Here is a 27,996-nt window from a genome sequence, read left to right on the forward strand (position 1 = left end):
TTGCTGGAAGTCGTTAACCTTGTCGTTTTTATTAGCATCGTTGGAGCCCGAACCCTGTGTTTACACTAAATTAGGCAAGAGTGTTATTTTTTGGGGACCGAGCACGAATGCCTGTGTATGTTGTTATGTTGCGTAGAGCAACTTATGTAGATCATGAAAAAGTGAAAGGAGAGAATGTGACTTGGAATTCGATAATTTTCGTAAACCAGTAGATGTTTAATTGAGGAAACAGAAACTATCTCACGAAAACGCTTTCTCTATTTCACAGGTGGTATCGTGTCCAGCGTAGATGCCCTCCAGGGATATTACGGCACCAAAATCGGTGATCTAACCCAGCTGCATCATGGAGTATCAGGCTCAGTGTACGCCGTCGATGCGCGAACCATATTTCTGAAGAATTTCAATTACGACGGAGAAGGCCCAGGTAAGTTCCCAACCAGTCGTAAGATCGTCAAATCAAATAAGTCATCTTAATCACTTCCTAAGCTGCGTACTTCTACGTGGGAAACACTCGTGCACCCAGCAACAAAGGGGCCCACCGTTTGCGGGATGAGCGCGGTCGTTCCGGGGTGCTGCGAAAGTACCGCAACGAAGACATCACCCTGTCGCTGCCGGAGGGCAAAACCCTTCGGGACATCCGGTGGTTCTCGATTTGGTGCGACGATTTTAGTGTCAACTTCGGCGATGTCGTCATTCGGAACGATTTGGATTTTCCTAGGCCGACCAAAATCGGACAGCTGGGCGGAGTGCACGACGTTAGTTCGGACAACATTGTGATCGTCGATGCGCAGACGCTGCTGATACCGAACTTTAACTACGATGGAGAAGCGCCAGGTATGGATTTATAGGTGATAAACATGATACTGTTGAAAATCATGACATTTCATGGAAATAATTATTTCAACCTATAGAATAGAATAATTGCATATAATGCAATAAACAATAACAGTCCTACACTGTTGATAACATTTTTTATTATAAACATATTTCGGTTCTTAGAGCTGTTGTAGAAAAAGGAACATTAGTGAGAAGCTCACTCGATGTTACATTGATTTACGGTCAAGCGACTTCCAAGCTTAATGTTCTACAAGTTATAGAAAAATTGAGTTGTTGTTGTATTTCTTGGAGAAATTCTAAAAATTAATTTAGATAGATCTAGTAGAATGAATGCTCAACTGGTGTTTTTAGTTGAAAATTTATTGGCATTTTTTTTTTCTTTATTAACGTGATTTTGACAAAGTTCATCACTAATTTATTTATTAGCAAAGTTGAGAAAAACACAAACGCTATTTTACATCGGCCTTAATGATGATTTAATATTTAGCCTATTTGAATAGGCAAAAATATCTTCGTTAATTATGTATTCCACTATGTATCTACTCTCACACCTTTGCCTAAGTAAAGACCATCTTTTATGATATTGATGACAACGCATGTGGAATTCTGATAAATTGTGCGTGCGTTGATCGCGGTTTTGATTAGCATGCATTGGCGAGATCCGGAATACTTTGTTCTGCTCGATTGCGGTAATTAAGCAAATTAATTAGCACGCACTTGATCGTGTTTTTGTTCAGAACGTTCGGTAAATCTGAGCCGTATCAGGAGGCTCAAAATCCCGAAAACGTGAATTAGCCTTATTCGGTTACCACCGGTGGGCCTTTTCAGGATTAGGAACTCGAGTGTGGTATTGTACGAAGGCAACTTGGAGTTGATTGTAGCAGTCAATTTGCGTTTGATCTGCTTGGGGAATTCTCAGATTCCAAACCCGGAAAGGTCTGCCTTCGCAAGGCGGAGGTTGAGTGCATTGTCCAATTTCTTGGTAATGAAGTTACACATCGATCCTGAACCGAGTAGTGCACTAGCGGAGTGATCCATGTTGTCCTGGTCAATCACAAGAAGAGAAACCGTTCCCAGCAGGACGCTGGATTGGTAAGTCTGTACCGGCATACTAACTTTAGAATTTGGATTCGCTGATCCGGGGACTACGTCGATGTTCGACATGGCTGGATTCACTTTCTGGGACGGTTGACCAGGTACAGCAACAGGAGTAGAGGAAAATTGTGTGGTTGGATTCTATTGCAGGAGAGTGTAGTGTTCTGATGGCTACTTGGGTGTACACTTGGATGGTCATACTTGGATGTACAATTTCTGTCTTGGTGTCCAGTACTGAAGCTATTTCAGCATAAACGCTTCTGGGTTATCAGCTCACAGCGCAAGCGAACGGACATCTGGGAGAATGCTGGACATTGGAACAGGAAGTGACTTTCTGGACAAGCTATTCAGCTTGGAGAGTAGGATTTGGATTCGGTCGTGGCGGAATTGGATACCATCTTGACACACTTCTTCGAAACTTATGTGGAACCGGCTACCTTGACTTCGCCAGTTGCAGATCGGATACTACGGACTTTAACATTCGGACCCGTTGATACAATAAATCGAAGAACTAGGATACATTGTCCAAGCCGCTTGTTTTTTCCTCTCAGGCCAGGAGGGTCATTGGATCTAGCTTGTAGCTGAATAGGTCGATTAACTGGGTATCCCAGTGAATTACTGGTTCATCCAGATTCGAAAGTGCTCTCACTTGCCTGTGGTAATCATCAACAAGATCGTGCAGTTCTTTCGGTAACTCCCTCTTGAGTGGTGCGAGGTCATACAAGACACGGAACGGCTGACGCGTCAGGAACCGCTTGTTGTCGTAGCGTTTCAGTAGAGCGTCCCATGTCGACGCATAGTTGTCCGCTTCTATAACGACTCTCTCGAATGACTTATGAGCTTCTCCCTTGAGAGATTGCAGAAGGTATTGAAGCTTCACTACGGTAGGAATATTCGCATAGACCATCGAGGTAAACGTGTCGCGGAAGGGAAGCCATCGAGAAAAATCTCTTATGGCTTTGCAGAATCTCGTCTCGAATTCTGCTTGCTCTTGTAGATGTGCATCGAACATCTCGTAAGAATCAAACTTCCTAATTTCCGCCTAAATTTCTTGGAACTCCATGTAGACACGGTCCAAGGATTCAAGACGGATCGGAATCTGGTAGATGTCATGTGCATCATTGTACATTTTTATAAAGCCTTCTACGGATTCATGAACCACCATCAACGAACCACCTTCCGCTTCATCATATACTCGGCCAGCTTCTTCTCCGGCTTCGACAATTTGTCACGGTCACTTCCCTGCTTCACTATCACCACATATCGACAGAATGAAAACAAAATACGGAAGAACGGTACGCAAATCGGAAACGGACTCCTTCCCGGCGCGTCGTACCGTCTCCTACGCGACGCGGATTCGGAAACTGACACAAATCGCACGAATAACTCCTTCCCGTCGCGGGCGTACCATTCACACGACGACTCACTTATAAGCGTTTTGTAGATAGTCAGTTTGGTACGGCGGCGAACTATATTCGATCGGAGCGTCTTACGGAGTCCAAAGTACGTACGATTTCCAGCCACTATGCGCCTCCGAATTTCTCTGCTGGTATCGTTATCGGCGGTCACCAGTGAGCCCAAGTACACGAATTCTTCAACCACCTCGATTTCGTCACCACCGATAGAAACTCGTGGTGGGTGGTTTACATTGACCTCTCTTGAGCCTCTTCCTATCATGTACTTCGTCTTCGACGTATTGATGACTAGTCCAATCCGTTTAGCTTCGCTTTTCAGTCTGATGTAGGCTTCCTCCATCCTCTCAAAGTGCCATGATATCAATGTCGTCGGCGAAACCAAATAACTGGACGGACTTCGTGAAAATCATTACCACTCGTATCAATCCCTGCCCTTCGTAATACTCCTCTCAAAGCGATGTTGAATAGCAGACACGAAAGACCATCACCTTGCCGTAACCCTCTACGCGTTTCGAAGGGACTCGAGAATGCCCCTGAAACTCGAACTACGCACACCACCCGTTCCATCGCCGCCTTGATCAACCGTGTCAGTTTATCCGGAAATCCGTTTTCGTGCATTAGCTGCCATAGCTGGTTCCGATCGATTGTATCATATGCGGCTTTGGAGTCAATAAATAGATGATGTGTGGGCACGTTGTATTCGTGGCATTTCTGCAATACCTGACGTATGGCGAACACCTGGTCTGTGGTAGAGCGTTCACCCATAAATCCCGCCTGGTACTGCCCCACGAACTCTCTTGCAATTGGTGTTAGTCGGCGGCATAAAATTTGGGAGAGTACCTTGTAGGCGGCGTTCAGCAATGTGATTGCGCGGTAGTTGCTACAATCCAGCTTATCGCCCTGTTTGTAGATGGGACACACGACACCTTCCATCCACTCCTGCGGCAGAACCTCATCCTCCCAAACCTTGGTAATCACCCAGTGCAGCGCTCTAGCCAGTGCCTCACCACCGTGTTTAAACAGCTCTCCTGGTAGTTGGTCAACTCCATGGGCTTTGTTATTTTTCTTCCTGGATTTCCTGGAGATTCGGAGCCGGAAGTCGCATGTCCTGCGCGCGTGCTCCTAGGTTCATTACCATACCGTCACCGTTGTCTGCCATATCACTATTCAGGTGCTCTTCGTAGTGCTACCGCCACATTTGGATCACCTCACGCTCGTTTGTTCCCGTTTATGTGCTTACACCTATCGGGCTGTGACACGTGGCCCTTACGTGGAAGCTTTAACTTCTCATAGAACTATCGTGCGTTATTAGCGCGGTACAGTTGCTCCGCCTCGTCACGGTCTCGTTCTTTCTGGTGGCGCTTTTCTCCCCGAAAATTGGAGTTTTGTCTGTTCCGCGCCCGTTTGTATCGTGCCTCGTTTGCTCTCGTGTGGTGTTGCAGCAATCTCGCCCATGCTGCATTCTTCTCCTCAACTAACTGCTCACATTTGCCGTCATACCAATCGTTTCTCTGATCCGTGCCAAGTGCAGCGGTTGCGGTGCTTCCAATGGTGAATCGAATATCTTTCCAATAGTCAGCCTCTCCTTTTGGCACTTCAAATCTACCAAAGTACTACGCTCGTTCCGCTTGGATGCCATTGTATTAAGAAAATTATTTTGAGCTTTTTAGTGGAATGTGTCTTTACTTGTCATAAGACGAGTTTGTACAATCCCATTGAATTCCACCACTTAATTATATCAGGAAACATCGGAGAAGAGGACATCATGGTATCATTCGACGTAGCGGCATTGTTCCCAAGCGTTCCAGTGAAGGATGTCCTGAACCTTTTGGAGGATTGGCTACTAGAACAACGGACGGATACAGCATGGCGAGGAAAAGTAAAAATGTATCTCAAGCTTGTAAGATTATGCATGAATAAGAACTACTTTACATTCCGTGGAAGCTTCTACAAACAGACGAAGGGTGCACCTATGGAAAATCCGCTATAACCGTTTTTGTGCGAATTATTCATGGCGACTACCCGAGAAATGGTGAAGATACGTGGACGACATTTTCAGCATTATCAACCGGAAAGATCTACCCAGGATTTTGGAAGCGATAAACAACGTGCATAAAGACATCAAATTCACCCACGAGGAGGAAAAGGAAGGTAAATTACCTTTCATGGATCTACTGGTTATCAAGGGAACAAATGCATCATTCGAAATCTACAGGAAGCCCACCAACACCATGAGAGTCATCCCATACACATCAAATCATTCGTATCAGCATAAAATGGCAGCATTTCATCACATGATCTACAGGATGCAGACGATCTCCCTGAGCGAAGAAGGAAAAACGAAGGAGCTACAACACATCATGGAAACAGCAAAGATCAACGGATACAAGGAAAGAACAATACAAACAATCATCAGCAAGAAACAGAGGAACCTACGAAAAAACGAACTGACAACACTGACACCAATCGATGAACCGCTGAAGAGGGTATCGGTCCCCTATGATCAACACATCACCCACCAACTACGCCATCGACTGAGGAAATTTGGCATCGATTTAGTATTCTCCAGCAGAAGCAATCAACTGAAGACACTGTTGGGCTCCACAAAGGATAGAGTAGAAATGTTAAATAAGGCCGGGGTTTACCAAATTAATTGTTCACAGTGTGATAAAGTATATGTAGGTCAAACAAAAAGATCGTTAGATGTAAGGTTCAAAGAACATATTGCAGAAGTAAGTAAGGCCAAGAGGGAAACTGATAAGGGATTAAATGATGAGTTTAGGTCTAATGTAGCTGAACATGTATATCAGGAAAATCATTCAATTACAAACGCGGTTGTTGAATAAAGATCAAGGAAATGGTAGTTCCTGGCTCTTCAAGTTTATACCTAAGCATTAAGCGCACCAAGCGAGTAGAAAGTAAGCACCGTGAAAAAATCGAATGTTTTCGGACTTCGAAAAAAAAAATCTTATAGCGGAAACAATTCTTCTTCGAATTTAAAAACCGGACGTTACAGAAACATTTTCCTAAGCTTTAAAATGTTCCCCTATGAAAATTTTTATTTCCATCGGACATGATTTAGGGGTGCTCAAAATCTTGCTATCAAAATGTTGAATATTTTGTAACTTTGAAAACTTCTTAGATCAGATTTACGGAGAAAATTATCAGATTGCTAGGCAATGTTTATTACACTAAGGTATATTTTTACGCGGTTATTATTAAGCGGTACCGCATGAATTCAAAACACAACGAGCATACATTAAGAAAACTGATAATGTAGAGACACGATTCATGTCAGTGGGGTACTTTTTTTTGAACGGATTTTTTTATCGGATTTTTTAAATAACATGTCGGTTTTTTTTTAACGACGCAGTTTATTTTTACGCGGCTTTTGATTTACATTGAAAAAGATCGACGTAAAAAAAACGAATTTCTTTCCTTGATTTTCTGACAGACTCTTTGTTCAACAATAATGTCGAAACGTCATGTCCCAAAGATTTAGCGATAGACGAAATTTAAAAAAAAAACTGCATTTCGGTCACTAAATTTGCAACGGTTCAAAGCAGCAACCTAGATCGTGACTACATTTTTTAACTGTTTTTCGGTACTCTTGGTTGATTTAGAAAAACCTAAATAGGGACACGGCAGGTATTTCCGTCCATCGTCATAGAGGCTAAAACCAATGAAAGCAACGTACATTTGCTGGAACTCCACTATAGCAGAACGTTTCTCCTGAGCCTACGATTTGATACGTATGAGTTTTATAAAAAAGCGTCTCTTTTATTGGTTTTCGAGACTATGACGAACAGACGAAAATACCGCACGGGTAAAAATCCGTTCCCCGAAATGAGAAAATAATTCATGATTCCATGAATCCGTCGTATTTTCATGCTATGAAAATACACCATGAATATAAATCATGATTTCATGATTTATTTTCGCGTAACGCAACCAATGCGTTACAATTTGGTTGTTAAGATCGACAGAATAAAAAAAATTCAACAGGGGATTTGAACTCGAGTACACTGAGCGTGAGTCCGGCGTGCTACCTCTCAGCCGTTCTTACTTCTTGGGAATGGAGTGTTCGAAGTATAACCGGTTATGCATACTGTCGACTGATGAGGATTGCCTAGTACAATGAATAATGTTCCGGAAATCATGAATTATAATCATGGTTTCATGAACTGACCTGATTCATGATTTCATGATTTTTTATTCATGTCTGTGGGTATGCATTTGTTTCCGTGCGGCCGTGTCCCTACACATATAAAAAGAAAATAGAAAAAACTGTTTGCATGAATGATTTGTATTTATAATAGAATTATAATTCAATTAAAATTATAAAATCAGCAAAACTTGCTAGGGTATCTGTTCCATTATTAATAACATGCTCCTATATCAATAACATTCGCCAAACAGGCAATTTAGGCTCAATTTGTGTCGTGTTTTGTTGTTATCCGGCGTGCTCACTACTGAAAAAAATCACAAAAATGAGAATCAAAACAATTTGCGCACCAATTCTTTGTTTTCGAATGGTACTGATTTGGGTACATGGTATGAATTCAAGGAGCAGTTCCCCTATAACATCTGTAAACTTTCGCCCCTAGTACAAACTGAAGGGACGGACTCGCTTTGTGTTTCAGTTTGTGACGAAGATTCAAAAGCACTTGCTGTTAAAACATTAAAGCCTCTTTGCTGGCTTTTCTCACAAGCTTTGGTTGGATCTGATACATTTTCCACGTCAAATTTTGTTTGTTTGATTTCGTTTTTCTTCGAAGGTACTGGTAGAGATAGTTTCTGTAAGATACAGTTCATTCGTGTCTCCAGGATTCTCATCTGCCTCCTCAAAGTCACTGCATGAAATTGTTTCTGTGGGTCCACGTGTATTCGTTTCTTGATTGTTGATCCGCTGTCGCTGTTTTTGCAGGTAGCGCATTGCTTGCTTTTCCAGTTTGTTCTTCGATTTACACTTCTTGCAAATGTCGAATAAATCTTCCATCGAATCAGAAAAGTATTGCCTTTTCTCAAGTTGTCGACATTAGCAGCCTATTTTTCTGTAGATCTCTCCAATTTTATGGTAACGCAAAATTTCAAATTCAATTGCCCTATTATTAATCACTTTATTAATTTATTTTCTTGTCCATACAGCTATCAACGCTTCTATTGTTATTTGCGTACTTTGTTTAGCAGTATGTTTCTCAGCTCGCAAATGGAACATGAACTTACGAAGAACTTCACCATACAACGGCAAATTAGATGACTTGGGAAACAATGGCAAATATTCCCCAACAAACAGAATATCCTCCATTTTATGAAAAAAAATAAACAGTCTGACTGTTTTCACTTCGGAAGTTCAAATAAATACTGGTATAATAAGAAAAGCTAGAATGGGGAAAAAACAAAATTTTAATTTTGAGCACCCCTAAATTTTGGGGTAATGGAACTCGTGAACAATGTCGTTTTTTGAAATTCGATGACAATTTCATACATTCCATTGGCACCCTATGTCTATCCAAGAGGAGCTGTAGTGAAATGAAGTTTTTCAAAAGGAATTCTATCAACCATTGCTTTTTCTTATTAACCATCTGAGAAAAACGATAAAAATTTGAAATCTAATTTCAGCCTGAAAATTTTAACCTTCTATAATTGCAGAAGGACCTACTTCTTCGTTCACACTGTTGCAATTGCTAATAGCTGACCTATAGCTTTTATGGCGTGTGAAAAAATACAGAAGCTTATTCGAAATTATGTTCAGTATAAATTTGATACGATCGTGAAATGTCATGAATTTCATGTATTTAAATTTTCCTTTGAATTGCTCCATTGCTTAACTTTTTTTCATCTCATCAACAGACGCAAAATTTTGGGTTGGCCGTGGCCCAAAGCCCACCTCTCAGGGTATCCGAATTCCAGACGAAAACGGCAAGGAAACACCGCTGCGTCGCTACGATAAAAAGACCATCGTCCTAACCCTACCCGGGGACCTGACCGTGTTCGACATCGGACATTTTGGCGTGTGGTGCGAAGCGTTCACCGTCGACTTCGGGCACGTACGCATCCCGGACCAGGTCAACGTGCCTCCTTCGCTGAAGATGCTGGGCATCAGCCCCCAGGTAAAGAATCCTAACAATAACAACAGCAACGTCAATCGGCGCCGTCAACCGGCCGCACAACAGCAGCAACAAAATAACGATCCGGGAGTCTTGGAGTACGTCGGATCACTGTTCTATTGATTGAAGTAGATGGCGATCGGAAACGGCGACTATGAGCTCAACTCTGGTATCACTTCCCCATGTTCGATCGTTTCCGTTGTAGGTAATAGCGTTGAAATCAATCTCCACTAACGGTCGACGACGGCTGAGATTGATTAATTGCCTACGACAGGGCCAACTTTCGTTCAGCTTCGCTCTCTACGGAAAAAAATGTCTTAAAGTGGTACCATTAATCAATTAAATAGATTACGATAAATACTAGCGGTAATTACACTATTAGTTTGTAGTTTTTTTTAGGATGGGAAAAGAGGTGAATATACAACAGCCATACAGCTGTTGGCAAGAAAGGAAAAGAAACCGCGAAACTGGCAGAGCAACAAATCGCAACACACAATCTCAGCACGATCAATTGTAAATAGCTTGTAAACAATTCACATCGAGTCTCATTTTAGTAACCATTTTAATACCAATCCTAGCATTGTAAGCATTTGAAAGTGACATTTTTATAACTCTCCTGAACACATTAAAACAGCAATGAAATTCATGACAGTGAAGTAAATAAACAGTTCTTGTACGATTTCGTGTACCAAGAAAAGGCTCGTTTTATTGCTCTAATGGTATCATGTTGTAAATCGAAATCACTTCACCTTCTCACTTGTACACAAAGCACAGTACCCTCAATTAACCAATCCAACCGCATAACCAACGATCATGATAATTTGCACTCGACTGTCGACTACTGCCAGCGAACGACATCAACGGAAGCATCAATCCACCCAAATAGCGCCATTTGTAACTAAACCAATGCATCGCATCATAACCAACAATGGATGAAACCATTCGCACATAGGCTGGGTGCTTACACGACCGATAGTAGCCGACTTGTGACTGAAAGTCGGATAAAACCTTCTTTGCATTCACACATTCACATCAACTATTCGCTTTAATCCGATGTTCGATCGAAAATTCAGTTTCAAAACGCGGCTCAATAGCATGATGGTTTTATCCGACATTTCGACTACTATGCACTACTGAAGCATATCACTTGGACTGCCTGCTTGACAATGCACCGACTTTTAATGTGACAGCAAACGGCAAACGGTGGTGCATTGTTCGATTATTATTGTCACATGTAAACATTCAATTCAACACAATTCGAACGTGAAGCCCGATTGTGACACGCGCCGCCGCGCATTCATTGATGACGGTAATTAACAGGGGAGAGATAAATAATTGGCTGACCGACAAACGACTTCAACCCGCGTTGCACAGCTCAGTTAGTACACGATGACAACCATTAACAGACAATTAACGAACGCGAACGCGCCAAACAGTCAACAGAGGTTAGATTCGTGTATTTTTTTTCGGTATGCATGGTCGGCATTTCACAGCTGTTAAGTACTTAACGAGACCCATTCATTTAGCAGCCTTTAGATAGCCCACTAGCTCCACGCTGACCATACTGCTCTGCCTACAATCTGCTGCTGGTGCTGCGCCGCCGCCGCTGCTGCTGTTGGGATCTCTCATTGAATGACTGCGGTGAGAACGCGATTCTCGCTGGACAGCATCACAACTCACAAACATATTCTATCTGCCTACTGACCGGTGCGCGCTCGTCGTGTAGTGGATTGGCTGTACATTTTCGGGGCTTTGTAAGTATTCAAATGCGGCTTTCCTAGATTTGCATTCGGTGGTGGAGGTTCGGAAGTGGGTCATCGTAGTTTATATTCATGTAAATTCGACATTCTACCGACTGCTGTATTAGAAAATAGTCTTATGTTTCAATGGAATACTAACTTAGGTACATTTGAAAGAGTCGCATTTATGTCAAACACATCTACCGCCTAGTACGCTCTCGAATGGTAGTCTAGCCCTGGTCTAGCCTAGAGCAAGAGCGAATGAACGTTGTTATAAAAGTTAAATCATACAAACTTAATAAAGCAAGGTATATTATCTGTAGCTTGAAACATTTGTGAAAATAACAAAATAAAACGGTTAAAGTCATTAGCATAAACATTGATCAACGCTGCTCCACATAATCGTAGAAGAAAACATCCCGGTGCTCATGCGTCACAATGGCTACAGGCTATATACATAATCTGGTAGACAATTGTTTGATTGACGAAATTCCGAGATTGTTTGGTGGCACGACAAAATTGCGATGTTGGTCGCGGCTTATGTTTTTTCGTTTCAATCCACGTGAATGACGTAACGTAACGGAATCTTATTTTCGAGGACGGGTTGTTTGGCCGAATACCGTTCGGCTGAATGCCATTTGGCCGAAGGTCACTAGGCCGAAAGCTGTTTGGCCGAATAGGCTATTTGGCCGAAAAGAACATTTGGCCGAAAAGGACATTTGACCAAAAAGGTAATTTGGCCGAAAAGGACATTTGGCCAAATTGGACATTTGGTCGAATAGAACATTTGGCCGAATATGTTATTTTGCCAAACAGATCATTATGCTGAATAGGTCATTGACCAAATGTCCTATTCGGCCAAATTCCCTTTCGGCCAAATGTCCTATTTGGCTAAATGTTCAAATGACCTATTCGGCCGGATGACCTATTCGCTTTCAGCCGAATGAGTTTCCGCCAAATGACCTTTCCCCGCAGCTTTTCTATGGATTGCAAGTCTTGCCTCGAGTCATTTTTTCTAAAACAAAAAGGCATTCAAAATAAATCAAACCGCTCAGAATATAAAATGAAATGTACAGAAATTGAGAAAAGTATTTTTTGTACGCTAAGGGAGGAGGAGGTAGGGGTGGTTTATACCTTGTAAGGTCATAATCATATCATTTTTGGCAGAATCTTATTTTTGTCGATTGTATGAAAGGTACGCAGCTTTCTAGAACCACTTATTGAGTTTCATTACTCCAAATATTCTAATTCTTATTTTTGTTACTAGCGATGCAGAGAAGTGTATAGAGCAACAAATTGTTTTGATTTCATGTTTCAAATCTTTATGGGCAGTGGAACTTCTATCAGCACGACAAGTGACCGACGACGGGCCGCCTTTGATAGATGTTTCACCCTTCTTCTTTCTATATTTGTCCTTTGAATAGAGGGTCGGAATTCTGCCAAGCCGGACCAAGCGGCTTTTTGACTGACTTGAGATAGTTTGTTCGTAAAAGGATAACGGAAACCATTTCATATCAATTTATACGTACTTTTGTTGTAGGACATCCTCAGTTTGGACAGAAAAATCGAAAAAAAATTGTTGGCGCTTGGTGCGATTTGGCAGAAACCCGCCCAGATGATCATGACATTATTTTCTAATAATTGTTGAAAATTTCAACTGCGTATCTATCATTCTATCGACAAAAAAATCTACGCAAAATGGCATGATTTTATCGACCGTTACTTTAGCTTAGCTTAGCTAAAATTATCTTGATTGGCTGCTCACTTCGTAGTTGCTAGTCGTGATTGACCGAGCATTATTTAAAACCCTGATGGAGATATCTAAAACGAAGTAAAAATTCGATTGGTAACCCAAAAAATTTCGGCCAAATGACCGTATTGCTTTATCAGCAAATAACATATTTACCTTCACGAAGTAACTTTGACCCGAATTTTGACAAACGTCGCATGACTATTCAACACATAGAATGGCTTACTCAGTTTTCTTCTTCACAGATTCGTTCATTTGATTGGTAATGAAAATGGTTACTGCGTTCGATGAAAACATAATTGGCCTCAGTTTTATTGACATTTTGCGCTAAAAATGTGTCGAACGTTGGGGTCAGCTCTATGTGGACAATTGTTTAAATCATCATTTAAGTATTCAGTTTGACAATAATTTATTAGTTTTCGAAATCTGATACTTGATCGATAATTGATAATCTGATACTGCCGAATATGAATGTGTTACGAAGTGATAGTGACAAAGAAGGCCAATGAGCTTCACCAAAATCATTCGATTATTTAAAGCTCTGGCTGCATGACTTTCGGCTTACCGTGTCATTTAGCCAAAAAGGCAGTCCTACAATTGTCTTTCGGCCAACCCACAGAGAGGGCCAGCATATGTCATTTGGCCGAATATGATATTTGGCCGAACGATCCATTAGACGGAAATTCATCTGGACAATCATATCGTTTGGCCGAAATACCCTTTGGCTGAAATGGCCGTATTACGGAAAGGGCATTTAAGCTAAAAAATATAATTTAACCGTAATGTACATTCGGCCGAAAATTTTCCTAGACCGATTTGGACCTTTGGCCGAAAAAATCGTTTGCCCCAATAGGCCATTTGCCTGAAATGGTCGTCTGCCTGAAAGAGTTATTGGCGGAAAATGACATTTGGCCGTTGGTTGACATGTTCAGCCAAATATTTCAGCTCAAACGGCTTTTTCGGCCAAAGGGACAATCGACATTGTCGGCTGTTTGACCAATTCGGCGAAAGGGTCACTTTCGGTCGTATAACATTTTAGCACAAAACAGATAGGCACCATAGAACAAACTGCATATTTCAATGTTGACTCTTTGTATATCTACAATTTACGAACGGCACTCCAAGGCAAAAGATAGAGACATAAAAACACTTCTAACGCGAGGTTCGCTAGCGTTTTAAAATCATGGAAGAACCACATTTCATGGCAAAGAAGCCCATATGTTATGTGATTTTAGACCAAACCGTTTTTGACCCAATAGTCGTTACATCCAAACGTCAAATTCAGCAGAATGGAATTCTACTAGATCTGTGGCTCTCAACCTGGGGTACATGTACCCTTGGGAGTACCTTCGCTGTCCCCAAGGGATACCTTAGACAAAAGTACGTAATGGCGGATGTATTACAATTTAAATTTGTTTTGATAATTGTGTATTTTTCAATTTCTAAATTTGAATCTTGCCTACCACAGTCAACACAGTATATGAAGGGCTGTGGCAAAAATATAAAAAAAGACAAAACATCGGTGATCAAAATCTAGATTCTATACTAATCTGAAGGTTTGAAAGCCTCCATTTTAGAGGCATAAAGGCTTTTTCAGAAAAGCTTGTAAGCCTTCAAAAGTCTTCAAAGTCTAATAGGAAATTTGATATTTCAACTTAATTTGAACTCAAAAAAGTTTCAGACAACCGCTTTACATATATCTCATGCGTTATGCTTATTTTTATTTACAACGAAAAAATAGGGGGTACCTCAATGAATGTAAAAGTTCGAAGAAGTACCTCTCAAGAAAAAGGTTGGAAACCGCTGGACTAGATGACTTTTGGCTAAACGGCTTTCTGCCGTATGGCATTCGGTAAAACGATCCTTCCCTTTTTTTAAACAATATTACCTTTATAAATTTTGATAAATTTCCCATTGAAACCTACTTTTTAATACATTTCCCACGGAAACTTCAAAGAACGGAATGTACAATATGCGGAAATTCTGAAATAAAAAAAAAACGAAGAAACTCGGAACAGTCTTTTGTAAGAATTTCCCATGACAATTCCACAAAATTTTCGGCAGAAATTCCAAATAATTTATTTATTATAAACATGTTCATTTGGAAATTCCGTAAAACTTTCCTTGAGAATTGCACAAAGCTTTCCCTGGAACTTCCATATAATTTCTTTGGTAACTTGAAAGTATAGGAGCTTTGAACTATTTCTCGTGGGAAATTATGAAAAAATCCAAATTATTATTATAGTACAACTTGGAAGAATATCCTGGGAAGGTTTATTAGATTTTTCCGACAAAATTCAAATAAATTCTCCCTTTGATATCTTGAACATATCCCGAAAAAAACTGGAAAGAATCTTCGAGAAACGAACATAAGAAAAAAAATCGCCACGCCAATCCACGCCGGCAGCTTAAATAGCTTTCAGCGTGACTTTCCTCAGACCAGGTGTTCGCCATTCGCCAAGTACTGCAGAAATGCCGCGAATACAACGTGCCCACACATCATCTATTCATCGACTTCAAAGCCGCATATGTATAATCGATCGGGACCAGCTATGGTAGCTAATGCACGAACACGGATTTCCGGATAAACTGACACGGTTGATCAAAGCGACGATGGATCGGGTGATGTGCGTAGTTCGAGTTTCAGGGGCATTCTCGAGTCCCTTCGAAACACGCAGAGGGTTACGGCAAGGTGATGGTCTTTCGTGTCTGCTATTCAACCTCGCTTTGGAAGGGGTAATACGAAAAGTACATGATAGGAAGAGGTTCGAGAGAAGACACCCACCGCCACCCACCGCCACCCACCGCGAGTTTCTATCGGTGGTGACGAAATCGAGGTGGTAGAAGAATTTTTGTACTTTGGCTCACTGGTGACTGCCGAAAATGATGACAGCAGAGAAATTCGGAGACGCATAGTGGCTGGAGATCGTACATACTTTGGACTCCGCAAGACGCTCCGATCGAATAGAGTTCGCTGCCGTACCAAACTGACAATCTACAAAACGCTCATTAGACCGGTAGTCCTCTACGGACACGAGACCTGGACGATGCTTGTGGAGGACCAACGCACACTTGGAGTTTTCGAAAGGAAAGTGCTGCGTACCATCTATGGCGGGGTGCAGATGGCGGACGGTACGTGGAGGAGGCGAATGAACCACGAGTTGCATCAGCTGTTGGGAGAACCATCCATCGTTCACACCGCGAAAATCGGACGACTGCGGTGGGCCGGGCATGTAGCCAGAATGTCGGACAGTAACCCGGTGAAAATGGTTCTCGACAACGATCCGACGGGTACAAGAAGGCGAGGTGCGCAGCAGGTAAGGTGGATCGATCAGGTGGAAGATGACTTGACCGAGCCGAATGGAAAAGACTCTTATATACCGCATAGGCCACTTCGGCCTAAGTCTGAATAAATGAATGAATGTATGTGACACTTCTCATTTCTCACATTGCAATTCTCGCTGTGTAATTAGAAATGAAAGTCGGACTTGAGACAAATCATTTATCACAATAATCACAACCCGTTTAGCAATTATCACAATTTGAGAGGATTTTTAACAATGTCGGTGAAAGGGTATTCGACCATACGCCCCTGAACCATATGGTCAAATCTCGCTTAACTTTTCAAAAGGATCTCAGTAACATTTTTTTCAAGAATTAATTTGAATAGCGCAATCAACAGAACAACATGAAAGATATTGATTGCAGTACTCAAATTAAATCATGAAAAATGTTACTTAGGTCCTTTTGAAAAGTTAAGCGAAAAATCGATGCTTACGCTAAACGGTAATTTGTGATCTACATTAGCGCTAAGAGTAAGATGTGCCAAATATTAATTATCATTTTCAGCACACTAACAACGCGTTACGGATACCTTTACGGCTGAGCGTCATTTACGGTCAAATGATCCGATCGGCAAAACGACATATTTGGTCGTATGATCCATTCGACGGAAGTCATTTTTACCCAAATGACATTTTTGAACGAATGATCTGCGCCGCCAAACCTTGCTTTCGGCCAAATGATTAAATGTTCTTGGCTTCTTCGCCCAAACGTCTTATTCCACAGATCAAATGGGACCCAATTAGGGTGTCTGTTATATTCATTCAATTTATTTTGCATACATCTGAACCAGTACTGGAAAAGGTCGTGATCGTCATAAGACAGAGAGCAAAGCACCTTTTTCTATTTCAGGCGACCAAATGAAAGAATCGTGGGTTCTTTGATCAATTTCGCATGAAAGGCAGTCATGAAAGAACGTTGTTCTTTATTTTGAAATTAAAATTTCCAAGTTATTTTAAAAGATATATCCAAAAAAGTGTGACTAATCGATAAATTAATCATGTTTTTTAAATTCACCGATGTGAAAGGGGTAATGAACACAAAAATAAAGCAGATATTGCACACTTTCATGCCCTGTCACGGAACAAATATTTTTTGAGATTTTTGTAGCATGCCATTCATCCTTCACGTTTCTATAGATATTGAAAAAAGCAGATATGTAAACATCGCGTGACATCTCTCATTGAAAATGATAAATTGCAGTACTGAACAGATAGCCTTGGATCAACAATTTGACGTCGTTTACGAGACGAGCTAGCCTTGGGCTGAAAGTCTCGCTAATAAAGACAATACGCCGAGAGATCTGAACAGATAACCTTGGATCAACAATTTGACGTCGTTTACGAGACGAGCCATCCTTGTGCTGAAAGTCTCGCAAATAAAGACAATACGCCGAGTGCTTGCAAGTCCTCACCAGCTCAACTTTTTTAGCCTCACTTTTCCTGCGGGTTTTTCTATGCCCATACCATTTGCGAAGCAAACAAGTTGGCTGGATTGCTAGTGCAATATTAAACACGAAAGTCCATCATCTTGTCATAGTCCCCAACGAAATTCAAAGTTTACACACAAATTTGCACATCGTTACTTTTAGCAGATTGGTAAACTTCCCGGAAAAGCTGTTCTCGTTCATTAATGTTAAAAGATTACTGCTAAATGATTCTGATTATTGTTAGGAAAGTCCTTGAAGAGTTTCAAAGTAATTTCATAATTTTCAATAATAGGGGTTTGGGCCAGGCTGCGTTTTTCACTCAATACTTTTTTCAAGTTCATGACCGAATACCTGTGATATTTTTTTATTAAGTGTTTAAAGTGAGAAATGAGATGTTCGAAGTGAGAAATTATTAGTGAGTAGTGAAAAGTAGAAGAGAGAGGTTTTCGAAGTAATTAGTGAGTAGTGGGAAGTAATACGTGACAAATAAAAAATGCGAAATGCATACTGTGAAGTGAGATTTGATAGGTGAGAAGTGATTAGTGGGAAGCGAGTAGTAAGAAATACAAAGCGAGAGGTAAGAATGAAGAATAAAAAAGGAAAAAGAAAGAAGAAAGAACAAAGAAGGAAGAAGAACGAAGGTAGAAAAACGAAGGAAGAAGAACGTAGGATGGTGGAAGAAGGAGGAATGAAAAAGAAAGATGGAAACAGGCGGAAGGAAGAAGGAAAAAGGAATAGAAAGATGAAAGGACGAAAGGAAAAGGACGAAAGAAGAAGGATGAAGGAAGAAGGAAAAGAAGAGGAGAAAGAAGGAAGAAGGACGAAGTATGAAGGATGCAGGAAGTAGGAAGATGGGAACAGGAGCAAAAAATAAAGAAGTAAGAAAGAAGAAGGAAAAGCATAGAATAATGTAGATGACAACAGGTGGAAGGATGAAGGAAGAAGAAAGAAGGAAGAAGGAATAAGTAAAAAGAAAGAAGAAAGAATTAAACATGAGAAAGGAAGAAAGAAAAAAAATAAGAAAGATGAAAACAGGAGAAAGCGAGAAGGCAGAAGAAAGGTGGAAACAGGAGGAAGAAGGAAAAACGAAAATGCAAGAAGGCAGAAGAAAGGAAGAAACAGGAGGAAGGAAGAATAAAGTAGGAAACAGGAAAAAGAAAGAAAGAAGAAGAAATATGAAAGACAGAAGAAGCAAAATGAAAGAAAGAACAAGGAAGAAGGAGGAAGTAAGAGGGAAAATGAATGATGAAAGAAGTAAGATGGAAGTAGACAGAAGAAAAAGGAAGAAGGCAAAAGGACGAAATAAGGAGGAAGAAGGATGAATGAAGAAGGGAGATTTGGGAAAAAATAAGGAAAGAGGAAGTAGGACGAAGGAAAGAAGAAAAAGCCAAAAGGAAGAAAAAAGAAGGAAGAAGGTAGCATGAGCATGAGCATGATTGACCGCCCACGGTTGCTACTTCAGGTCAGCTGTAATTACACAGAGAACAAACAGATGAAGTTTGGGACTAATATCATCTTCAATGTGTAAGAACCTATGACCATTCACGAGACGAGCCAGCCTTGGGCTGAAAGTCTCCTTGATAAAGACATAGAAAAAACTTATGACCTAAAAATAAGCAATACCAGCGCCGGCCGTGTCCGAATGTAGCGCAATTGAGGAATGGATAGTAAAATGTTGACATGATTCTCACTTTGATAGAAGTCATTTGCACTTCCACGAAAAATCACCGGGATGTTGGATAGTGTGGCATGGTTCATTTGAGTAAACGGTATGCCGTGTATTGCGTGTAGTTTGATCGCTGAAAATTAGACTAATAATTTTAATTAAATACTGCACAAAGCAGAATAAAATTTCGGTGACCGGCTGACCGTTCTGCTTATTACAGAAAACATGTCTGGACGCGATCTAAACTTTTACTTTCTAATTAATTTACTCACCCGCACAAAACAGAACAAAATGTCTATGACCGGCCGATCGTTCTGCTTACTAAAAAAACATGTATGGAAGATCAGAGTCAAACTATTTTGTCAGTTTTTATGCTATATATACGTCTATTGTTATTGTTAACGGGCTTGGTAGTCAAATGGCTATTGCTTCTGCCTCATACGCAGGAGGTCGTGGGTTCAATCCCAGGTCCGTTCCATTCTCCTACTTTGTATCTTTCTCTATATTTCTCATGTTCTAGCAATCGCTAGAACTGGAAATGGACTTCCAAACCGTTTCCATTACTATTCCTATACCTTCAACTTGAGTATTCTAACAGTAATCTGCTAGAATTGGAAATGAACTATAGAGCTCGTTTCCTACATCCAATTAGAAATTCCATCAGTTGCTTTCTCCTATCTATCACATTGGCAGCTCGTTAACCAAGACGGACCTCTGCCTCTCGAACCTAACCCAAAAATTCCAACGAATTCCGCATGAACTCGTGGCAAGTGCAGAGGTATATTCGGCTTGCAGTGGGCGAGTGATTGCATCATCATTTCCTCCCCCTTCCCTACATTGACTTGCACTCTGACGTGGCAGGCGCCAGTATGACCTAACAAATGAGATCACCAGTACTTGTACATTGAAGATGTGTGCTAGTCCCAAGCAAACATCTGTTGGTTCCCTGTGCAAGAACAGCTGATCTGGTCATAATGGAGTAGCAACTACGAGCAGTCAATCAAGCTCAAGCTCAAGCTCAAGCTATATATACGTCTATTGTTATTGTACGCGTTCGAAATCGACCGAAGCAGTTTTTTCGACTCACATGGAACATGTTGCCCAATGCTTCATCGAAGAAACTGAGTCGGAAGTTTTTTTTTTCGAGTATAAGAAAGTGTTCAATCCCCGATTTATAAAAAATGACAAGTTAATAACTTTTGAAGCAGTTTTCCAGCCGTACAAGGATCATGTCGTCCATTAAGACACTGTTGAACTGGCTCAAAAGACATTCCATTTACAACTCTAATAGATACTCTCTCCCATTATCTCATTCCTAATCATACAGATTTTTTTTTTAATCTTTCGTTTATTTTGGAGGCTCAATTGCCGAATCATATAGATTGATCTGTACGATGTCATTCTTGTCTTTATGGTCAGAAGGTATGAAGTATGCGTTCCTTGAATTACTTTGTTTGCCTAAGTTATTGGTTCATCCTGTGTCAATACTATCAAACACAATGTAAGTTATGTCTTGTAAAAAGTGGAAACTGTTCGTGCATTTAGTCTATTTTATTGTCATTACTTTGTCAAGGTATTACTATTATTATGTTCTAATAAGTAGCTTGATCGTTTCCAAACTAACTGTCATTATCTATCATGTACTAATGATCAGTTATGAGTCAGCTATAGGATTCACTTTTCGGTGGCAAAGTAAAGCTTCATCACGCCTATTCCCTACTATTAGTAAAAATTATCGTGAATGAAGCCGTCATAAGATTGTTCATATACCATCATTATAATGTGTGGTAATTTTTATTATTGCTCTTCGAAGTGAGGCATAACAAAATAAAACTGGCACCACGTTCCTAGTTTTGAAAAAACTTCTACTCAGTGAATCCAGCAGTCGATTCCCTACGAATGTCTTGAATACTTTGTTTTTTTTTTTAATAAATGCCTAGCTAGCTAAATGTAAGCGTGGCTACGACTCATCGTCACAGGGAACGCATCAGAAAAGTATTGCCGAAAAGAAGAGAACTCACATCATTATCACTGATGAAAAAGGCCTCTGCCTGACTGCACTACCATTCAAGGCTCCAAGAGACGTTGTCCGTTGGATTACATGCATATGCCGTAAATTAGTGCGTCAATGCCAGATATGTAACGCGGCACCAAACAAAAATAGTCAACATGTGATACCACCACGACAGGATATGTCTTTGGTTGCCATATCAGTGCTAATGGCGTAAGCCGACCCACCGCGGCAAGGTAACATATCCGAGGGGAAGGGCAAAAAAAAAATCACAGGAATAATGTATTAAAATTTAAAAAAAAACCTCCCGTGGCTCCTATGAGAAGTCGTCGAGTTCTCTGCATCTTTCTTAAATAGGTGTCCAACTAACCATTCTTCCCCTTCCTCAGCATTCGCAAGGAAGTGGCCAGGACAGATCTCGACTATTGGGGGAGTGCATTGCTTTCATCTAAGAGACAGTGATTAGTCCCAAATCAATATCTGTGGTAACGGATGAAAGTGATGCTACTCTCATACAATAATCCAGGCTTGTACCACCTACGAATTTGTGCAAATTGTTCAATTATTAAGCTAATGCAATGCTAATGCTCATTCACAACTTGTAATTCGAGGTTCAATATGTTAACTGTTTGGGCATTAGGACAAACAGCATTCGGCCAAATCTCCCGACAACATAATATTATACCAAAACTTTAAAAAAATTGCAGCTGCTTGTAAGAAGTGTTTATTTTTGTGCCGGGTTGTGGGCCACCTTTAAATATATACCGCTAGTAATGGAAAAATATGTACTAAAAGCCCTTGAATAGATTAAGAAAGAACGGTAATTTATTTTCGAAACCTGCAATGACAAAAAAATCGAGAAAAAATAATGGCTTTCAGTAACAAAATGGAGAAAAATATTTCTGAATGTGAAATAGCTAATTCCCATGCCTGCGCACTTCAAATGCACGGGAAGAACGCAACCATTGCATCGGATGGAGTTTGCAGTGGCCTAAATGGTAGACATAGGGGAAGGGGGGCAATATGCCCTACCTAAGGAAAGACTACTTCAATGCCAGCCGATGTCATCATAAAATTTAAGAAAATCTCAATCATATTGATAACATTTACATTTAAAAAAAAAAGTGATGATATTTCGTTGCCGGAAAGTCATGAGGAAAGCCTTTCAACTGGCAGCTTTTAGGGAACAACGCACCACGCTTCGGCGAAGCAGAATTCTGGCATAGACTGTGTGTGGAGACGCGTAGTACATTGTAGGTTAGTCCCACTATGGCGTTTTGTCTCGCCGAAATGTTAGATGTTTCATCAAAATGTGAAAAATTTCGATTTTTCTTACCTTCCTATCTATTATTTTAGCACTTTTTTCGTCTAACCTAAATAAGTTTAGGTCTTGTTTTGTTACTGCCACCGTAAACACGGTTTTGGGGTCACTTTCCCTAAATTTAGAAGACATACACATTTCAGTGGAAATTGGTATCACATCACAGAGTACACTTTAATGTATCAAATGACAAAGTATAACACGTACCTGTTTTCAATGTTTGCTTCGATTTATCGCACTCAAAAAACGACAAAAAAAGTCACGCTTCGCATTTGTCTCTGACTATTTTGTGCTTTGTAAACTTTATTTATATTATAAAAATCACTATGGGCTTCAACGGAGAATCCTTCAGAAGTTCTAAATCGTTTTATGATTTCAAAGATTCTTTGAACTTTTTAAGACACTGTGAGGATTATCAATGTGTTCATACTTATGTAGAATTGTTTGGGGTCTTTGAGATTCTTAGTAGGATTAAGAGCTTCTTTAAAAATAAGAAGTGCAAAGAAAGACTCTGGGAGAATCTCGAAACGTTTTCTTAAAATTTCTTTGTAATTTTATCCATAAATGGGCGTAAATAATGCTCAGTTTGATAATACTTAACATTTCTCTTGAATACGTGAATAATTCTGAGTCTTATGAACTTTCTTGAACCTTTTCCCACATAGTTCAAGGAATCATTATGGATCTTCAAAACTAGGTTCGAATTTTTCTCAACTCGTATGATCACAAACTTATTTTTTTATTTTTGGAACTTTTAAATTCTTTAAGAATCTCATTGAACAGTATCGACTGGTTACGGACTTTCGGAGAACAACAACAACAACAATGAATCGCTGTTATCTTCACTATTTTTCATATATTTTTGCATCTTTCTTAAAATATTTACAAACTTTTTATGGTATTTGCTCAATTCAGTAACTCGTTACTAAAATTGATATTTGCACTACGATTGAGTACCGTCATAGGTCAGATTCAGTTCAGTTATAAAAAATAACACCCTTCAAAAGCTTGTTAACTTGGCGAAATCATTTTGGTCATTAATGCGCTACTTCATTCTCCGTAAGAAATATTGCTTTTAGTTTAAACATGTTTCTCCCAATTAATATCATCCGGCAGAAGGATACTAATTTTTATTTCTAAGAAAACTCATTTTGTAAAAATCACACACTAATAAACTTTACATAGGATTCGATTATCAATTTATTATTTTGTTTGTCCTTGATTTTTGTTGGTTTCGAACCGATTGTGTCGCGAATGGGTTCACTGTTACACCCCCCTCCCATCTACTCAGGTTTCAGCAACACCAGTCTCGTCCCTACATTTCCCTTGATTCCGCTGCCACCTTGCATGTCATTACTCATATGCTGCTCCACTTTCTTCCCAATCCGAACCCGGCCACACTCGACTCGACCAGTCCAAACTGAACTGCGAAGTGCTGCTGGATGACCTGGCATTCGAAGTGCGATGGGCCGTCGCCGGCGAGAGCATTGTAATCCAACTGGTTGCCAAACTAGGTGAGTAGTTAGCATGGATTCCCCATTTGATAGTAAGCTTCAAGTAAAGAAAAAAAAATGAAGAACGAATGACCTCAGATCATGCTCCGCAATTCAAAGCCGACACGCATGCATGTTGGTAACGGGTTTATGAATGAGAGATCGAGCTCTTTCGCAACCTGGCGGCGGTTGTCAACTTGACTAAGATCTGAAAGTCCCGCGTCACTACCGAAAGGTCACTGGGTCAGTGTTGAGAAGCGAGCTTGAGAAAGTGACGGTATAACGTAATCGAAACATCAAAACGATGTCATTCTTCTTCCACTAAGTGCAAGTCATAGTGCAAATTTATTACCCCCGCGCGCTGCTGGCTGGCCCAACCAACAAGTCAAGTGCCATGTGAGCGCGTTGTCGTTAAATGCTATATGCACTCCGGTGACCTGTATTCAGAGGAGGGAAGGAAAAAAAAGCAGAATGCCGAGAACTATGTGCATAATGACATTGCAATTAAAGTCCGTTGACTTCAGTTGGCGAGAGGTGCTGGTTATCTAATTGTTACTTAACTGATACTACTTTTATGTCGATTATGAAGATAACATGCTGGATCGTATTCTTTTTTTATTCACTAAATAATTTATTACAGAGGATGGCGAATACATGTCCTTCGGTGTGTCTCCGGATCATTCCCGAAGCGTAATGGTGGGAGCTGATGTTGCGGTCGTTTGGGTCGATAAAGCTACCGGAAAGGGATACGCGCAGGACTATTACTTAGATGCCAAATCTCAGTGTTCGGGAACACGTGGAAGCTGTCCGGATACAAGGATCAACGAGAACAGTAGCTCAATTCGTCTGTTGAACGCTGCTATGGTGAATGGTTATTCGATAGTGACTTATCAACGACCGCTACGGGCTTCAGATCATTTGGATCTACCAATTTTCACCAACGGATCGCAAGCAATCGTTTGGGCCATTGGACCGCTAAACCAACGGTACGAGGTATCATTCCACTCACAGTATTTGAAAAATACCAAACAAGTTGACTTTGGGCGTCAACCGTACTGGAACTGTCCAACTCCGGAATCGGATCAACAGAAGCAGCATGATAATCCACAAAAGCTACAAAGCGTAGAACCCAATCGTCGAGCTGATTCCATGAAACGACCAAATGCGCCTGCCACAGCGCGTCCCCCTGCGAAGGCCGGTGCCTGGGAGATTCCTCCGATTCAATGCTACGAGCCGGAAGATGGAGTGTTCTATGCTCAAATGGGTCCCACTGGAGGAAAACAAGGCTATCCAGCCATCACCGGTGAGTTTAAATAAATCTCAAATAATAGTATTAATTAATATTATTTTTAATATTGCTTCAGGTCATGTCGGATGGGGAATCTCGTGGTATATCAATGGTCTTCTTATTCCGGAAATCAATGTGGTAAGGGGCAAGACCTACACATTTGTAGTCGAGGGAGGAAACGATCCGGAGACACCCGCCAAGTACCATCCATTCTACATCACTGATGATTCCGTCGGAGGCTATGAACACCAAGAGGAAGATGTTCGGAAGGTATTCATATAGTCACTGTTATGATGATTGATAGAAGAATTTCAAAGGTTTTCATTTCTAGTACATTCGATTCTGTGCTGGAGTTTATCAAAACCGCAATGGGCAACTTGTGCCGACAGGCGTTGGTCGTAGCTGCAACTGGGCTCCAAATCCCGGCGGTCCGTCTGTTGATTCGTATCCCTCGTTTGGTGCTTACCAAAGAAGTCTTACCTTGAAATGTGACCCCGGAGAGCCTGGAGTCATCACCTGGACGCCAGATGCCGATACTCCTGATACAGTCTACTATCAGTGCTTCACTCATCGCTATCTCGGATGGCGCATTAATGTTCACGACTTTCAAAGTGCGATGTAGCCTCCTCAAGTGAAATAGATGAAGTCTTCGTTGACCCCAGTGATGAAAGCATCAGTGCGGAACCTTCAATCCGACACGAATCCAAACTACTTCCGTCGGAAACATTTCTGGAACAGCACGAAAATTTTGTTCACAAGAATGACAAAGATGTGATAAAAAATCATAAAATGACTGCCGATCAACCAACCGAGCATTTCAAGTTGGACTTGGAAAATGACCCAGAAATGTCTAAAATCATTGAAGAAGGAATCCGAGCTGCTGAAGACCTTGAAGAAAAACTCCGAAACAACCAGACTTACGTGAACCAAACCACCAATGAACAACAACCTCTGTCCCATGTGGAAATTATGCACCATGGCAAGCCAATTCTTACCTCATCTGGTCTACCGGTCTATCTTCGTCCTCCAAGCAACGGGCCAATGTTCCGACCCGTGAAGCTTCCCATGCGGCGTCCAATCGCCGTTGAACGACGCCCCATCAACGGTCGACCTTCCCGCCCATACAACATCCCACAGCCCTCGATGATCATCAGTCATTATCAAAAACCAGTTAGCCCTCTGATGCGACCTTTCATGCCCAAAAGTAAGCTTCCCGTGAAAGCCATAGCTCCAATCCTACTTCTCGGAGAGCCAACGGAGATCAAACCATTCCGCAAAGCACCTCCACCGCCATCGTTATCCCAACTACAATCGATGGCGCCTCAACCAATCGAAATGATGCTGGTGAAGCCAATGAAAACTGTACCCTACATGGTCCCCGATGTATCGCCCCATCTGACCATGGGTCTCAAGAAAATCGAACCAGCGCCGATCACTCTACCGATCCGTCTTACAAAGCGACCAATCATGAAGGAACCACCCCAAAACGTGAAACCCATTTTCAAAGCCCCCTACGATGTTCACGAGAACAAAACCCCGATAGACCCTCAATCGAGCACCGGTTTCGAACCCAGCTCCGTAGTGGTGGAAAGCGGTTTCAAGCCAATCTACCGCCGTAACGGTATGATGAATGCCGAGTACGACGATCTACTGCGCCATCACGGCGATATGATCCAACGGCGGCAGGACTACGACATTGACGAAGCCATCGAAAGCGACGCACTGATGATCGGCAGCGGTGAACCACAAAGGCAGGCTTTTGAACCCATGTTCATCCCGTCGCCCTTGGACAGTATGGCCTTGGCTCAGAAATCGGCGGAAGTTGAAGAACGCAAAGCCGCTATGGAACGGTTGACAGGGGACCTGAAGGAAATGAACGTTGAGGAGGGTGAGGACAAAATGGCAATGCCCGACGATCGAGTTGACTCGTATTACCTCCCACCGGCGACGCAAAATGTAGTAAAGGTTTATCCGGAGGGATCTGTCGTGTCGTACGACGGAAAGGCTGTACTCGATGTATCGCTGTTGAACTCGCCAAGCAACGTTCGACAGGAAGCCATAAAATCGGTCTCGAAAACTGAGCAATTCATCAGAGACAATCCTCAATTCGGGCCGTTCCGTGGAGAAATTCCTCCTATTTCTGATTACGTCGCACCGGACTCGCATCCAATCTACGGAGTTCGTGGACCCAATTCTGTGCAGTCGCCTGTTTCAGAGTACGCCAACCCCCTGGTCCCCGGAGGCATCAATGCGCACGACAACAAAGATCTCAGCGTGAAACCAATTTCCACGAAACTGTCCATCATCAAACCAGTCGAAGAACAGCCGGAAGAGTCCCGAAAGAAGCGTGAAGCTCATCACCATCCAGACCACCACGGAGATAGTCACGATGATGGCTGGGAAGAGCAACGCAAAGGTGTCAGTAGTGCGTCAACCGCGGTGATGGCCACCTTGTTTTATGTATTTGCACCTTTAGTATTATTCCGGAGAGCAGCGTGAA

General features: G+C 41.4%; 1 pseudogene; it reads left to right on the top strand.

The window, feature by feature from the left end:
• The first annotated feature begins 268 nt into the window (after nt 1–268).
• On the top strand, nt 269–27,996 carry LOC134202269 (protein Skeletor, isoforms B/C-like; annotated as a pseudogene).

The sequence above is a fragment of the Armigeres subalbatus genome, unplaced genomic scaffold, assembly GCF_024139115.2.
Source record: "Armigeres subalbatus isolate Guangzhou_Male unplaced genomic scaffold, GZ_Asu_2 Contig112, whole genome shotgun sequence".
Taxonomy (NCBI): Eukaryota; Metazoa; Arthropoda; class Insecta; order Diptera; family Culicidae; genus Armigeres; species Armigeres subalbatus.